This window comes from Callithrix jacchus, chromosome 20 (assembly GCF_049354715.1).
Source record: "Callithrix jacchus isolate 240 chromosome 20, calJac240_pri, whole genome shotgun sequence".
Lineage (NCBI taxonomy): Eukaryota > Metazoa > Chordata > Mammalia > Primates > Cebidae > Callithrix > Callithrix jacchus.
In genome coordinates this window covers 43,826,741-43,838,819 of record NC_133521.1, presented here as the reverse complement: position 1 = coordinate 43,838,819, position 12,079 = coordinate 43,826,741, and the positions used below count along the sequence as shown (strand labels likewise).

The 12,079-nt window shown below is 46.7% G+C and overlaps 1 long non-coding RNA gene across 1 annotated transcript; it reads right to left on the bottom strand.

Moving 5' to 3' along the window:
- Positions 1-248: 248 nt before the first annotated feature.
- Positions 249-3,496, bottom strand: LOC108589266 (uncharacterized). The gene is made up of 2 exons (XR_001908435.4): positions 3,232-3,496; positions 249-538 (listed from the first exon to the last, which is right to left on the bottom strand). It is a non-coding gene; the product is annotated as an uncharacterized LOC108589266 (long non-coding RNA).
- Between the last annotated feature and the right edge of the window lie 8,583 nt (positions 3,497-12,079).

The following is a 12,079-nucleotide window of genomic DNA, read 5'->3' as shown; positions in this document are numbered from 1 at the left end:
CCTTTAAGGAATAAACATTCAAACACGGGTCACTTGTCCCATAGTTACTACATTGCACGACCAGTTTTAAATAGCGACCTAAAAGCCTTTCTGCTTTCATTTTAGTCATTGGGGGGAAAAAATACCTTGTGAAGGGAGAACACCACACTTCTTCCTAGGACCCAAATTCCTGTACCCAGCAATTCAGTCCCAGGACACGCACTGAGCCACATTTTAATATCGGGTTTAAAATGCTCTTCAAAAGACACTTTCTGTTTGAGACATGTAAAACGAGCTTTATTTAATAACGCTCAATTTGACTTTCTCAATTTAAATATTTGCTCTGATCAGCAACCGTTTGATCCCGGCTTCATTTCGGGCTGAGGGATAATTTCTCTGGGTTTTTCTTCAGTGCCGGGATGATCCCGGAGGCCGAGTGGCTGCTCTCGAGTTCCGTGCTTTTCTCGAATCTGTGCTGCCAGTGGAAAGAGACAGGCATAAAAAGCCTCTCCCAAAGCTGCCGCGTAACGTTTGCCTGTGTGTCCTCACATCTGTGTGGCTGAAGACAAAATATATCATTTTTAAAAGACTCTTCATAACGGGATAATTACAAGGGAGATTGTATTTTTTAAAGTAGAACCTCAGAACGCAAAGACATTCCCAAGGAGGTTCTGTTTCTAGATACATTCTGCTGTGTGCCCTCTGCTTTTCCCCCATTCAGGGATTTTTACAAGAACTGTAGGCACGAAATGGGTGGTCGTCCATTAGCAGTCAGGGATTTTAAGACCGCGGCAAGAAGAGCGAGAGTTACTTTAACATTTCACTTCAATGTGTTTTAAAAGAGGGAATGTCACTGTGGATTCCACTAACCTTAGGAACATTTCCGAGATCTTTTGGTTCCCGTTATTGTTCGGATTTTACTAACACGAGATTTTTAAAACCTTGAGTTTTGGTTTTTATCTTTGCATGCCCCCTTTAGAAAATAGCCACCGTGAAGCCCGTGGCCCTGGTCCCCCTCTCGAGGTATCGTAAAGCCGTTGGTAGTGGCATAAACTCCTGACAACCCTACTCCCCTGATACCAGCCCGGGGTGAGTCGGCCAGTGGCGAGGGTGGGAGAAATGCTGTCCGTTATCTGAGCAACTTCTCTACAGGGACTGTGACCCCAGCATGGGAGGGAGGGGTCTTTTGCTGTGAAAGGAGCATTTATTAGCGCAGGGCCAGCGCCTGGTTTATGCAGCCCGGCCGGGTAGAAGGATGCCGCCCCAACCCGCCTGCAGCCTGCGTCCTGGCCTGAAGTGTTTACTGCCAGGGTGATTTACACCATCCAGGTGTTCACTTGGGAAGCATCTCAGCTCTGAGCTGACACGGCGATTGCAGTGGGCTTGCAGACTACAGCATTTTTCTATTCATCAGGGTCCAGGGGCCAAAGACCGCTTTTGTCAATGCGGGCGCAAAGCAGGTTCCTCTCCTTTAGCACCCCACGGCTTTCAAAAGGGTCTTGCTAAGCAGTTTCTTTTTTTAATGGAATTGAGGGTTCACAGATAAGCCTGTGGTGATGGTGACTGTTCCACTTCTCACCAGCCCCACAGATCAGCCTCTGTCAGGTGCTCCCATTTTAAGGGATGCATTTTTCAGGAGCCACTTTCTCTATTTTGCTCACATTTCAGTGCAGGTGATGGTTACTGTTTGTCACTGGGTTTCCATGGGGAGCGCCTGACTCCTACCTAAGCCTGGCATAATTTGAATGCCGAACTAAAACATGCCCCAAGACACTAAAAATGGCCTTTTCGTTTGATTAAAAACAATACCATATATTAAAATTTGTTCTGTCTGTCTAGCTCACCTCCATTTAAAGGAGTTGGGACATTTATTACATATCCACTTTTACACTTGTTCTGATCTTTTTTCCAGCCACCTCTGGTACTTTGATAAAGCAAGCAAATGTATTTTTCCTCATAAAATTCTAACACACACACACACGGGTGTGAGACGGATTCTTGTAGTGAAGTAAAAGATTCTTTGTCTATGTTTAAATTTTGCAAATTTTTACCGGTCTTGGAAATAACTTTTTTACTGATCCTGAAATTTTTAGAGCTCTTTTCAGCTTAGCTGGTTTTCTCTCCTTGACGAAATTCTCCAAGAATAGGTCTGTTGCACCCTTACAAGTTCAGTAGACATGGACCATCTGGTCAAACACAGGTGGGTTAAAAAGTGGGCACCACCTGATTCAGTTTTAGTAAATAATTCTATTTCTTCTGCTTTGAACTCTACGTTTAAAATACACTTTTAAGTCGATGATTTGAATACTAGCAAACTGACTTAAAAGCATTCAGACTTCCCATTCGTGCTCTTTTCTCTCCGGACTATAAATATGTAAACCTCCCCAATAGTAAAAAAGCGTTGATTTCCCATGTGAAACAGGGAAACACTTGCACCCACAACAACTGTTTAAAATTACTCGTTTGGGATGAGGAAAACAAAATGCCAGAAATAAAATGATTTCCAAGCATCAAGTTGAAGCCCTTTCAAACTATGATGGACTCCCTGGGTAACGCTTTTCCTGTTACCTGGCACAGCCTAACATTAAAAAGCAGCGTGGAAAACATCACGCTGACCCAAAGAACATTGAAATAAAAGTACCGAAGTGACCAATTTTTTACCCTTGCTATAAATGGAATAAATATGTGCATTTGCGAATCTTCATTCTTCATCTAAACATGTTGCTTCAACTGATGTCACTGGTGGATAGAGATGAAAATACGAGACCACACTCGATTTTAAAGAATTGCCGAAGAGTGTTGAACACTCAAACCCTCTGCACGGCCGTGCAGCTAAGAGCACAATTTAAACCACCGATTCCTTTCTTTTAACTGCCACTGGAGCTGTCCCAAAAAAGCAGGTGACTATTGAACGTGTTTTTTTTTTTTTCTTCTAATTCTAAATAACAAGAGGGATAAAAATTAATGTCATTCTATGGGGCCTGAACATTAAAAGATACGCAAGAGTTAGCCAGGGCCTGCTAAATGGCTAAACAGATTAGTAGCCTTACTTTTCAACATATAAACATCTGAAACCCGTTTCCTGTTTAAGAAAAAAAGTCTAGGTGGATGACCTCGGGCACTTTTTTTTTTTTTTATTAACAAATGTGAATTGTACATCATGGTGGGGAAAAAAAAATGGTCCACACTTGGTGGTCTTTCTACAGTCTGTATATGGGGAGACAGAGAAAAAAATACAAAAATAAACGTTACCTTCTCACTTACAGGGTGGGCAATGCCATTTCTGCAGCCGTCCAGGGCTCTGGCGAATGTTAAGGCTGTCACTGCAGACACAATCCCCATGGTCTGTGCCTCCATAGAGTCCGAAGAAAAACATTCCTCGCATTCCTGGCCGTTGGTCCTATCTCCAGGCCTTGGCCTCGGCCCTGCAGGCTCGTGTCGCCCCGTCAAACGGCCTAGGCCACGGCTAATCTAAACCCCTGCCCTCCCCAGCCAGCCCCGTGGCAGGGTGAAAACTGGGACCAATTTGCTGCCTAAACCCTGAGGATGCAGCAAGTTGATTACGTTCCCGACCCCTAAGGACACCAGCTGCGGTTTGTTCCGCAGAAAAGAGCTTAGCGGTTCTGGCACATTCTGACAAGATACATTTTATAGGACTTGTGCTAAAATTTGATATTGGAAGTTGGGATTCCAACTTTATGCCTCCAGTGAGAATAGCAGCTGGGACCTTTAAGAAATGTGTGTGCGCCTTCTCTTTAAGAGTTACACGGTCCAAGCTATTTATGTCAATCACCCTATAAGGGAAAGATTTAGCCTAAATGTCAATACAACATATCATCCTTTCTCATATTTAGATAGGATGAAAACGTCTATCAATCCTGTGTGTTTTTCATTTGCAGTATTGGGTCTTTGGGGGCTCTCAAAATTTTAAGTAAGCAGCTCCTTGTTTTAATTTACAAATTCAACAAGGGGCCTTTTTTTTTCAATATTGTTTCTGTATAAAAAACAAATAACAATACGTAATTTGGTTTTCCAAGCCCTTCTGATGAACACACACAAAAGGGCACGATTTCACATTGTTCGATTTGATTTTTGTTAATTCCTAAGCATGCCATAAAAGCGTTCAGTGGCCCTTATAAATCGAAGCTGCTTTTGCTTCCTGAAAATGGCTGTGGTTTTGGAGGGGAACCTGGCTGACCAGAACTTTGATAATTCTGATGAAGGAAGAGATCAGCCGCTGGAGGAAGAAAACCTTTTCCAGCAAAGGGACAGCAGCTCAGGCCACTTTAATCTGCAGCTCCAAGTAAAACCTTTCCCGGCAAAGGGACAGTAGCTCAGGCCACTTTAATCTGCAGCTCCAAGTAAAACCTTTCCCGGCAAAGGGACAGCAGTGCAGGGCAGTTCAATCCTCAGCTTGATTTTGGAGGGGCTTAGAATTCCCTCCAGCTTCCCTGGTGACCCACAGCAAGCTTTGAGGAGGAATCCCACTACCAAATAGACAGTGACTCTTGTTTACACCAGACTCTTGGGAGTGACCACGCAAAGCCCTGGAAAATCCCAGCTTCCTTCTTAGCTTTTCTGCTCAGACAGCAGAACCTAATTGAGATGGGAAAAGAACCCCAGTTAGCAAAGCCAGGGGTTCGCCTGCACCCACACATGTGCTGGTTCAGTCCCCCGGCTTCTGTTTTCTTTGATGAATTGGACGGTGTGACTACGGGTTAACGAGAAAGCGCGGTCGGACGGCAGCACACACGGTCATCTGGATGTTCTCGGCTCCTGTCCTGGCCCCCGCGTCTCCCACTGTGGACAGCAGCCCCCGCTGGGGAACACAGGTCACAGGGGACAAATGGAAACACCACTTCTCCTTGGGACCTGTTGGAACCGGGCGACACCAACTTAAATTTGGCAAAACGCAAGTTCAGTTTCTTTTGTTCTTTCTGAAGTCACAACTCGAACGTGAGAGCTCCTAAGCCAAGACGATCTGAAAAAGAACTCACTACTGAGCTGCTCTTCTCACTGTCTGAAAAGTACTTCAGCAATTTCCTCTTCTTTTAGAATAAGAGGACCGCTAAGCTTCACTTAGTATTTCCCCCAGTTTCGCCAGCAAACACTAGCACTTGTGAAAGGATCCCTTGTTGTGTCCATTGCCAGGCTGTCTCATACGTTGAATGTTAAATATGTTGGCTACGTGATTATTGTCGGAGAATCCAGCTCCAGGTAAGGACCAGAAAGTGCATCTAATAGACGACAGCATGAATATTTAGAATAAAAATGCACCGGTCCAGAGGTTTCTACAGTGACTTAGATTTAAAATGCTGGCTTTGTGTCCTGTGTCCCATCCACTAAGTGACACTGATGCTATCATTATCTACATTTCACATCAGAGATGAGGGAAGAGTCAATTTCGTAAGGGGAGAACGTAACAGCTGAAGCTCAACAGTAAATATATTCATAACCGCCTTTATGGAGCTACGGCCAGATGCTGAGTTTTCTACTATCATATTACATGTGGAAAGACTCATTTGACCCCCACAGCAACCCAGGAGGAGGGAGTATTATTAGCTTCATTTTGTAAATGAGGAAACTGAGGCAGAGAGACGCCAGCCTATCACTGAAGACCAGGCTACTGCAGAGTGGCAAAGCATCAGTCAGGAGCCCAAGCCGAGCTGTCCACTGGCAGAGCTGAAATAAGATAAGGGTCACCCCCAGATCGCCATCTGGGAGTGAATGAACCATTCTGAGCCTTAGTTTGCTCTCCTGTAAGTCAGGAAGAGCAATGGTCCCTACCTCATGGATTTTTTAAGTTGGGATTGCATAAAATAGAGCCTGGAAAGTGCATGTCCCATTGGATGAGCCCAGCAAACACTGGGTGCTGTGCCTGGGGTCCGGGCTGGCCGCCCGCATGCCAAAAGTTCATTCCTCTCACTGACCAGGGTCGTGACTGTAAGGTTTACTCTGGGAATCCATCTGAGAACTCTGGCCAGGTTGTCAAACGCCTGGATAGCAAGGTGGCCGTGGACAGTATCGTGCAGTCTGAAGCGGCCAGGACTCAGCCAGGCTGCCCTGTGCCCAGCCTGCAGAGGCTGTCCACAGATGCCCGCAGGAAGGGGATGAATTACTGGGTGCACCAGCCCTCCCAGGGAGGCCATCTGTAGAGCCTTACAGAGACGGCTCCAGGCCTTGCCGCTGAGTCTCTGTCCTACACACGGTGTCATCCGGGGGTGGCAGAGAACACCCAGTCGACTTGCTAGCCACCCACCAGCCTTTCAGCTGCCCTGGCTGTCCTCTGGTTTCTGTTGGGTCTGTTTAGAAGGCAGACCCCTCAGGGTGCTTCCTCACTCTCTTCAAAGTGCCCCCACCCTCACCCTTCAAACATAAAGTTGACGGTTCTACCGTGAGAGGCAGAAACAATAAACAGCCCTGAAGCCAGTCCACTGAAGGCCTCAAGGTTCTGCTGAGAGCTGGCCGCCCGCCCTGCCACAGAGCCTGGGCAGCACAGGGAGGGGAGGGCGGTGTTAAGAGCTGCTTCAAATCCTGCATCTGCCCCCTGCGAGCTGTGTTTGCTCAGGCAAGTAGCTTGCCCTCTCTGCATCTGGTTTCCCTGTCCGTAAAAGCATGGCAGCCATGGGCAAAGTGCTGGCTTTCCAATAAACAGATTATCAGATTGCTATTTAACCCAGGCAATAAAATTGTGTGGAAAGCAATAACTCTTAAAAATGGGGTGGCCACCCCATAATAAAAGCTAGAAAAACCAAATTCCAGGACACGATGATTTTGCAGGGTGATATGCAGAAGAAATTCTACCATCGGGAAACGGTATGTCCGCAGGTTTTCCTTCTTCCTTTAATTACTAAATAAAATCTTCATTTATTAAAATCACTGTAATATAAATATGCTGTTCCCAGTGGCACTAGTGTATTCTTATATTTCAAGTATCTATACATTTGTAATTAACGTTTTGCAAATACAAAAACCTTGAGAAACAGAGTGATAGGATTGTGACTGAGTTCTTTTCTGTGCTATGTCTTTTATTAGTGTCTCATTTTTAACTGTTTCTGTGGATTTCTTTCCATGTACGCATGGTTGGAATCTTGGAGTTTTACGTAACTATTTTAAGATGAACAATATTTTAACACAGAACTATATTCCTCCCTGTTGCTGGGCATTCACGTTGTTAAATGTATCTGTTAGAGGAGTATTTCACCTATAGAGCTTTCTACCATATTTCGGGTTATTTCGTTGGGACGGATTCCCTGTAGTGACGAGAGTTGAGGGCCATCCATATCGGATGATCCGTGATGAGACCTCAACGTCACCTACTAAGGAGCCTCCCCTTGAGTACGTGAAGTGCCTGCGCTCACGCAGCCCCCATAGGTCAAAGTTCAGTGGAAATGACCCCACGGATGGGTCTTTGCCTCTGACTTGAATCTCAATGAACTTTTAATGGGAAGAGGAGTTCATGAAGATTGTTTTAATTGTCACAAGTTCTTTGGGGGGAGAATCGCTTTATGGATGAGATTAGAATTAAGAGAATTGTTTACAGATAATACAGAGAACATTTCTGCTAATTAATAACAAACCTTAAAATAAAGGGAAACGCCCAAATTGCCATGTTAATATAAAAACAGCCAGTCCCCAAGCTGCACCATCTCTTAAAACTCCGATGCACTCTCAGTAGAGGGAGGTTCTTGGAGCCAAAATCGGACTGCGAGGGCTCGGAGGTGCCTTGGAATTCACCCAGCCCAGTGGCAGGCTGAGAGCCCCTGGGGATCTGACTAACAGGCAGGTTCAGATTCAGCAAGTCTGAGTGAGGCTGAGGTTCTCATCAATAAGCAGCACCGGGGAGGCCAGGGTAGCTGGTCCTGGAACCACACAGGGTGACCGGGGCTTAGAACAGAAAGGACACGGATTTGGTCTGTTTGGGGTAGCAGCTTCCTGAAGACTTGTTTGAGAAGGATTTGGAGCAACAGATCGTAACTTTTACTATACTTTAGAATCACTGGGGGAGGGTTTTTAAAAACCTATGTAGGTTGCACCCCCGCTAACTGAATCAGAATAGTTGGATGTGAGACCCTGGTACCAGGATTTTTTCAACGCTCCCATGTGATTCCAATGTGCAGCTGAGGCAGAAAACTGGTGATTTAGATGTTTTGTTAAGCCTGGGCAGGAGGGAGCTGACGGAGGGACTGGTGATGTCCGCCGGGAGGAGGGCGGTGGCAAGCACTGCAAATCCGCCATCACTGATCTGAAGTTTGCAGGGAGTTAACAGACTTACCCGAAGTCTTGACTGTAATGGAGGTCATATAAATCATATAAACTTAGGGGGTTAGGAACTCCATCTTCAGGCTTTTTTCCCCCTTTATTCCTTTTGAGGATAGGGTCTCGCTCTCAACCAGACTCTACAGGCCATGGTGTTATAATCACCTGCAGCTTGAACTCCTGAGCACAAGTCATTCTCCCACCTTAGCCTCCCAAGTAGCTGGGACCACAGGCATGTCCCACCACGCCTGGCTTTTTCCTTCTGGCCTCAAGCAATCCTCCCACCTCAGCCTCCCAAAGTGCTGCGAGTACAGGTGTGAGCCACCATGCCTCGCCAGACTCCAGTAATAATTCAAGACTGGCGTGGGCCAGTAGAGGTCCTTCACTTGAGGTCCCTATCCTATCTTACTGTTTAGCCAAGAACAGCTAAGCAGGAGCCTGGCACTGAAGTTCTGCCTCAGCAGTGGCAAGAGCCAAGCCTGCTGAGGAAGAGACAGAGAGGACTAAGGGCTGTCAGGAATTTATCCCAAAAGACAGAAGCCGGTCTGGGAAGGCTGGAGAATGGGAGGTATTCAAGTGAGTCCCGCTGTCTGGGATCCTGGAAGGTCACAGGAAGGCTTCAGACCATGGCAGATTGTCCAGAGGGCAGAGTTAACCGATACCAGCAGGTCAGGGCATCCACATCAAGAATACGATTTAGGAATCTGGTAGTTTTCCAAATACACTGGGAGTCGAACTTAGAAGTGCGGCTATCTCTGGGATAATATTCTGAGGTGGGTGCAGGGTTTTCAGGGGAAACCCTCTGGGTGCCAGGATGCTGTGTGTTTTTATCTGAGGTGCCCACCTAGGTGACAGTCATCAAGCTATACATTTAAGGTTTGTGTACTCCCTATCCTGTTCACGTATGAAAGTTCTATTTCAACTTAAAAAAAAAAAAAGGCAAAGACAGATAAATCTACAGTAGTCCCTGCCTATCTGAAGTTTTGCCATCCAAGATTTCAGTTATCCTCAGTAAATGGGGTCTGAAAATAGCTGAGCACAGAAAAATGAGACATTTTGGGAGATTCGGTCGCATACCTTATTGCAGCACGTTGTCATACTGTTCAGTTTTATTAATTCTTACCCTCATATTGTGCCTCATTTATGAATCAAACTTTATCGTGGGTATCTACAGGAAAAAAACCAGTATACCGAGGTTTCCGTGCTGCCCACATTTCCAATCATGCACTGGAGGTCTTGGAACACACGCCTCCAGGATAGAGGGGGACTCTGTCTTAGAAAGAAGATGGCTAAAAAGACATGAAAACAGAAGCCAGTTAAAGGAAGGGGTGACAGAAGATGGACCTAGAAAGCAGATTGACACGTGAAGTATGACCGCGGGATGCAATCACGATCTTCCGCGCTCTGCTGACTTTTCCTACATTTTTGGAGGTTTAGTATTCCGTTACTGTTGAACTTCACTGAGCATGGGGTCACACCACTATCTTTTCAGTGCTTGTCTGAATCTGCTGTGGGCTGAATTAACTGCTGAAGCTGACCAGGTGGCACTTTAAAGCCTGCAGGAATATTCCTTCTCGGGAGGGAAGGTCTTGGAGGTTTTAAGCAAAAAGAATCCTTGAAGTAGCCCCAGATGGATTATCCCAAGCACCTAAATAAGGCTCACACACCTGATTAAAAATAAAATCTGTCCTGACTTGTAAGATAGAAATCACATTGAAACGTTTCCTCCTCTCTTTGATGTATCAAATAGCAAATCTATTTCTCAAACGAAAAATTATTTTCATTTGGAAGAGGAAACGGGGTGCCAGTGGAGGAATTGTTTTTCCAGACGAGCTAAACAGAGGCTGCATTTGGAAGTACCATGCAGGTGATGACGGGAAGGCTGAGCAGGGAAATGGTTTCATTGAATGTGTCTGTCATCAAAAGAGACTGAGTCAAGGGGGGATGTCAGATGTAGGGAGGTAAGTCCCTGGGATCCTCCCTAGAGCAGCAGGTGCAGCCATCGTGGCCCTGGGCAGTCGGAGAACTGACGGCCAAGAGCTCAGCGTCCCTCAGAAGGACAGCAAGGGAAAACGGTATCCCAGGTGCACCCCAAAAGCATCTCTGGTCTCTGCCTGTCTCACTGAAATGTTTCCTCACACAATTTGATCCCTAAAATGCACCCTCCACCAAGAGAAATGGAAATGCTAGAACAGAAATTCACACCAAGGTGCAAATGTCTGCAAAGCAAGGATTGATGAGCTTTGGAGAGCTGAATGGAGGGTGGGGGAGGACCCTCCAAAGGAGGAAGGGTGGGCTCGGGCCAAGTCCTTGCCTTCTTCAGAGGTGTAGCCCATGTCAGCCTTCTTGCTGTTAGGGAAGACGTCAACAAGTCCGTGCGTCTTTATAATTGTGGAGGCTCTTTTAACTGGGTGCTGGGGGAACTCCCAAGTAGGAGAAACAAAGGGTTACACAAAGCCTGTGTAGGTCCAGCAGTGAGCCCAGACCTGGGTGATTCTGAAACGGGGGAGGCAGGCCCCTCCTTGGACCGTCCTTACTCTCGGGTAACCCAGGACCGTGCATAAATGAACAGCACCTGGAGTCAGAATTGCTGTAGTCAACTGTAACCGCAAATCTCCTGACAACCCGCTTTTCCCTCCGCACCATCTGCCAGCTAATGGGTATGTCTGTTACAATGATGCGCTCTAGCCCTGGGGAATAATCGCAAGACAGGTTCAGGGACCCGTTGGGCCCACTTTAGGAGAGACCAAGGCTACAACTCCTCAGATCAGTGGACTTCCATAAACCCCTCTCATATTGGTAAACCCATAGCAGTGACATTTTGGTCTCCTAGAATTAGTGTCAGTTCAGAGACACTGTCTAGGAACTTCCCAAAGCTCGATTTCTTTTCCCCCAAAGCAGTTACCCTGGTCAATGGAGACTTGTTTCCTCCTCCGCCCTCCCTGCCTCTGAGCCATTCTTGCAAGGCAGCCTGAGTGCTCTTGCATCAGCTAATGCAAATCTGTCATCTTCTTCCGTATTAAAATCCTTCCTGGAGTGTCTAGTTCATTGCTCCAACCCGGACCCTTCTGAGAGGCAAGGGGGATGTTGCCAATAGTCACAGTGGAACAACAGTCAAACTTGGGACGTGCAACAGGCAAACTGGGATGTGTGATACCCACGTGTTTTACAGGGCTCCGAATGCTGGGTCCTGGCACCCATGCCAACCGCCTTCCATCTCTGGAGCCCAGCCAAGCAGGTCTCCCCTCAATCCACCTGCCTCTGAGCCACTGCACACGCAGGTTCCTCTCCATCTGTCTCCCCTCGTTATCTGGATGCCTCTGCTTCGTCCCTGGGATGCATGCAAAGGCTGAGCCCCAGAGTCTCCAGGGTTGTTGAGTTGTAAAATCCCCTCCCCATGGCCTTCACCACACCTGGCCTGGTACCTCTGCCTAGCAGTGAAGACAGGCCTTCCCACTATCTTACCACCATAACCTTCAGCATTGGCAGTGCCCAGTACCCAGCAGACAGCCACAGAGATCTGTTGAATGAATAAGTGAACTTCCTTGCATGCCTCCTGCAGGAAGGAAGAAGTTGAGGAGCTACAAGGCTGCTGGAAATTTCTGCGAGTTTCAGTAAACAGTTTATGCAGCTTCCTGGTGCTAGTGTGCTGTGGCTTTGAAAGGCGGCCATCCAGTGGAGAAAAATGAAGAGTCGGGAACAATGTGCTGCTAGATCATCTTCCCAGCTGCAAGTGGGACCAGGGCTTTTCCCATTCTCTGTTCCATCCGCCGCTACTGAGAGGGAACGTTGTTCTGTAGAACATTGGTCTCTGTGGACACAGCTGAGGTATCTTAGAGGA